Consider the following 5,588-nt stretch of genomic DNA (forward strand, 5'->3'; position numbering starts at 1 on the left):
ATGTTATCACATAAATTAAAACAAATGACTAGTAGTAATGCTTATCACATACAAATCTTCAACCTTTTTTCAAAGAATAATTCTCATCCAAACACAAAAGATATTCTCTCTCAACTTCAACTTTAAATCCTTTTTTTTTAAAAAGAACTTCAAGAAATATTTCTCAAATATCTTCAAATAAAGTCCCTTTTAATTTGACTTGAACGGATTACTCGGATGTTAAGCACCCTCCAGGTTTGACTCAAAAGAGTGAGGATTAAAATAATAATCAAAAGGAAAAAGCTCATTTAATTTATTAATTTGATTTCTTTAATTATAGTTTTCTCCTTGTTAGAGATGCAAATGCAACTTGTGAAGGGTGATATGAGTTGCATGAGGTATAGTGGCACATGGAGAGGTTGGTGTTTCAAGAGTGATGATTGTTCAAGCCAATGTAGAAGTCAAGAAGGGGCTCTAGGTGGAGCTTGCCAACAACTTGCTTGTGTTTGTTTCTTTTGTGGCTAACAAAATCACTAGCCAAATTACTACCAAATAATAACAACAATCTTTCAAATCTTAAGCTCATGACAACATAAAGGCCCTTTTATATAGAATAAAATTTTATATATATATTCAGTGTCCTCAAACTATACTATATGCATCTTCTACAATATTAATAAATGTTGTAATGAAAAATTTGGTAACATATACTTGGAAAAATTGTTGGGATCAGCTCTCCGTTTATATATATTAGTTTAGAGTATGTGCTTTGTACATGTATATGTCCTTAATTAGTAAAATAAATAAATATAATTTTAGTATATTCAAGTCATTAACAAAAGTAATATGTTTTTTTATGCTCTGTTGAATAAAATTAGAACTTATATCCTTTTTCCTTATGAATTTTATTTTGAATAATTGAGATTAGGGTTCTTTTTATAAGAATAAGAGAGAGGTATTGAAAACACCCTAAACTTGGTGCAATTCGAAAAGACAAACCGAAAGTTTTGGATACAATAAGAAAAGTTAAAGATAAACTTCAACTAGATTTAAATTTTAACAAAAATCAAAACACAATAGAATCATATTTCACTAAATTGTCTTAGATATAGTTATACTTTTAAAGAATTATTGATTTATAATACTAATGGGGCCATATATTTATAAAGGAGTCTTCTGAAAATATATTATCTTATCGAAGTGAGTGATTTTTTCCATCGTCCCAAATCAGGACCAGAGGAAAATATTGACTTAGAGAGATTATTGATTTACCGAGTATTAATTTAGTGAGGTTTTAATGTATCTAAATTTCGTTAGTCAAGTATAGAGGTATTTTTAAAGCTTTCAATAATTCAGAAACGAAACTAATAATTTACACAAAATTTATAAATGTTTTCAATACTTCTCTCTAAAGAATAATTTGAAGAAAAGAAGCAGGAAAAGAGAAACAACTAAAAAAGTGGGTCAAGAATTTAATTTCACGGGACATGAGTTTCATTAATATAAATCTAAGTTGTTTGTCTTAAAAATAGACAGAGACCACAATTGATAAGTTTATGAATATAGTTAAAGAACTAAAATCGATAAGTATATTTTAAAAAATCATTTTAAACCTACTCCTATAAATAAAAGACAATTTATAACATTTTCTCCACAATTCTACTCCTGCTATTTTCCTTCAATAAAATTGTTACACCAGTCTCATTTCATGTTTTCTTAAATATAATTTATTGCTCTTTCCACAAGAAGAGGAGGAAAACTTAAAAAAAAAAAAAAAAGATCCACAATCTGCGGACATAATTTGACTTTGATTAGTACTAAATGTTATCTCTAAAATTGCATTAATCATGTTCAAATTCTGAAATTGTTTGTTTTAATTTTTCAAGAATGATTTCTCTAGTTGTTTGATTTTGTTGTCTGTTGTAGCTTAAGCAAGTAATCATGTTCATATTCACAGATTTTCTAATACCCTAATCCTCTTAATCAAAGATGACTTTATTTTTTTAATCCTGTTCATTAATTAAAGAGAGGAATTTAGCCTTGCAACATTTTTAATTATGTCCTTAATTATCTCATATTTGAAAGAGGAATCGTTATACTAAAATATTTTGGTATAACACATTTCCCAAAGATGCCACTACAACATACAGTGGATGAGGTTAAGAACCTTAACTTTAAGGGGTCGTTTGATACAAGGATTAATAATATAAGTAGGGGTGTGTATCGATTGGTTTGGTTCGGTTTTAAGTATTAATGGTTCCATTTATTGATTTTTGGTTTTCAAATATGCTAAACCGATAAGATATTTGTTATCGGTTTTCGATTTATCGATTTTTGATTTTTAACGGTTTGGTTTTCGGTTTAACCAATAAGAAAGTGCTTTCAAAATAAATATATGACTTGTCTAACAATTTGACGCGAAATAAAAAAGAGAGAAATCAAATTACTCATTGATTGAACTTTTTTTGCTTATAGTGTAGTTAAAGTATATCAAATACTCACAATTCACAACCCTAGTCGTTGCCTAACCCTTGCCATCGTCGTTGCAAACCCTAGCCGTTGCAATTCTTAATTCTTTAGGTTTTGATGTTATGAACCTAAAGACTAAAGTAATACTAAAAGTAAAACCTAAAGGGTAAATGCATAGAGCAGAACTAAGTAGTTTTAATTGTATAGGGTCCTTATAGTTATAGTCTAATATAGTGATTATATTAACATTTTTTGTTTGATATTTATATATGACTAAAAATTAAAATAGTAAATTTTAATTCTTAATGAGTTATCGGTTAACCCAATATTGAAAAAAATCAATATCTAATTGATAGCCCAATATTTTTTTTTATAAAACCATTAAATAATCGTTAATCCAATAAACCAATAAAAATAAATTAATAACATATTTTTCAGTTCGATTTATCGGTCGGTTTAGTTTGTAAACACCCCTAAATATAAGGATTAGTAACGCAGGGATTAGTAGTGCATGAATTCAGGATTTATTTTTATCAAGTGTTTGCTTAATTGTTTTTCACCTCATCTTGTGTTTGAATTAAAACTCTATAAAAAGTTTCTTTCCAATTATATCCTTGATTTTTTATGTAATTGGGTCAAGGTAGATAATTGTTGGATAATATTATTTTTTTTATGTTTTTTTCTAACTAGCTAGGAGAAGAACAATTTTGTTGTCATGTATGCTATTTTTTCACTTGAATTATTTGAGGATAAATAATTGTCATCTTAATAAATTGACCACTCACAAAATGTCAATTTTCAATTTTAAAAAGATAAAACATCTAATTCAAAAATCGAAATGACGGTAAACAATAGTAAAATTGTATAAACCATCTACATTTACACATATAAATTACAAGTTGTAGTTTTGATATGTATGCAATTTTATAAATTGTTCAAAATACAAATAATTAGAAAACCACACACACATGATTACTAATACCTCCAAGTGGAAAGAATTAGTAATACATCCTATAATACCATGTAGGGTGTATAACTAATCCATGGATTAATTATACATAGGCCCAAATTCCTACCAAATATAGTACTAAATAATATACCATACATAACACATGAATTATTTCTCCTAATACTCCGTACCAACGACCCCTAAATACCTTAATAGAGAGAACCTAACCTTGAGTTAGAAAAAATAACAATAAAAGTTCAATGGGTAAATATAATTTGTTAATGTTGTTTTGAGCATCGAAAAAAGCATTAAATTATTATGCCTCGTCCCAGGTGTAGAATTTTCACGCAAAGAATTTAGAGAAATCAAGGATTGTATTGATCATTAAAACTGTCAAGTACATGCTCCTTATATAGGAGGAGAGTCCTAGCTAGAATACAGATATATAATTTACATGAGTATCAAGTATAGGTTTACTATTACTAGAATTATAATAACTTATCCTAGTCGACGTCAGCTAGTATAAAACAGAACAAGTCAACAACCTAGTTGACATCTAATTAGTATTTAATAGCCCAGGCCCAGTGTAATTCCAATTCCAACTTTATAACAGTTAACACGTTGTTCAACTTGTTCCATAAACATATTCGATCCATATCTTCAGCTTTCTTTCTCTTCAACACCAGATGTTTACTGTTATAGGGAGAGGATATGGAGATGTCAAATGTGTTAAAGTAATAGGGACATGAAGTATTCATACTTATACAAATTTATATAAGTTTAATATAAATTTTACCAACAAAAACAGGAAACAATACTATCTATCCAAACATTATATTTATTAAAACAATACAATACAAATACACGTAAATTGAAGGCGCTAACATAACTAGGGGTACAACCAATTTTAGTAAATTGGACATCCTTATTCAAACAACACACAACACTACCACATATTTGATAGTAAAACACTCTTAGAAATCATTTACAGGTGAAATAGCAGAAGCAAGCAAATCCAATGCCATTTTGGTGACAAGCTCCAAAACGAGCATCCTCTTGTTGCTTGCATTGACGGCTACAATTGCCTGTGTTAATACACATCCCTGACCATGTCTGGCTACGCCTTTGGCATACTTTTGCCTCTCCAACTTGCATCTCTGCATAATAGAAGAGTTAACATGAGTTTATGCTAGAATCAGGGGTGGAGCTAAGCAAGGGTTCAATTTTATACTGTGCAAATTGTATAAAATACTAGTATAGTGGTGAAGGACGTTTAAAATGTTGATTTAGGAAAAACGTATGATATTCTAGTTATTTTTTAATCTTCGTGTATACTATAGAATACAATTTATTTATCCTGACGTAGAAAAAAAAATAAAGTGATGATATGCCATAACTAGTTAGCATTGTGCTATATAACAACATATAAGTTCTTCATACTGTCAGAGTGTATAACTTAACGTTATCAACTAGAAATATGGTAACAATTAAAATTCAATCTTTCGACACACTTGCAAAGTGGAAGGTAAGAAGCTCACCATTGGATGCAATGAGGAGGAAGCAAAACAAGAGGGCTAGAATGAGTTTGGTATTCATGATGATGGATTTAATTAGAAAAAATAATGTGTAAGTTTGTTGTATGAATTGTAGTGAAGAGGTATTACTAGCTAGCTATTTATAGTGAAAGATTTCCTCCTATTCAAAGAATGTTACATTTGGGGCTAATTTTGTCCATACAATTTTGTTCAAAAGGAAATATATAATAGTATAAAATATTATTATTCTGAATCTAGCATTAAATTTAATCCATGGATCAAAGATCACAAGACAAGAAGATTTACTTGTTCATTTTCTTTTATTTTATATAGAAAAGAAATGCTCTAAATTTTTTAAAAGGGCAAATCTAACTACAAGAACTACACCATGACAAAAACTTCTTTTTGTCATATCTTTCTCTTTTTTTTAAAAAAAGAAAAGAATATCATCTAAAGAAATAATGATTTTTAATTATTTTAGTTTTTGTACATAATTAAAATTTTGACTCCACCACTACAACATTGAGGATCATGAGAAAATAAGATAAGTTAATTAAATGACGTTTACTTGAATTTGGTTGGGTCGTGTTTCTTTTTTAAGGGAAAATTACGCGGATAAACAAACATATACTAGTTAATTCGCTAACATTGCTATA

The 5,588-nt window shown here is 28.5% G+C and overlaps 1 long non-coding RNA gene across 1 annotated transcript; it reads right to left on the reverse strand.

Moving 5' to 3' along the window:
• Window positions 1-4,219: 4,219 nt before the first annotated feature.
• Window positions 4,220-5,054, reverse strand: LOC102592622 (uncharacterized). Its single transcript, XR_001474969.1, has 2 exons — window positions 4,936-5,054; window positions 4,220-4,554 (listed from the first exon to the last, which is right to left on the reverse strand). It is a non-coding gene; the product is annotated as an uncharacterized lncRNA (long non-coding RNA).
• Between the last annotated feature and the right edge of the window lie 534 nt (window positions 5,055-5,588).

The sequence above is a fragment of the Solanum tuberosum genome, unplaced genomic scaffold (assembly GCF_000226075.1).
Source record: "Solanum tuberosum cultivar DM 1-3 516 R44 unplaced genomic scaffold, SolTub_3.0 scf00282, whole genome shotgun sequence".
In the NCBI taxonomy this organism is placed as follows: Eukaryota; Viridiplantae; Streptophyta; class Magnoliopsida; order Solanales; family Solanaceae; genus Solanum; species Solanum tuberosum.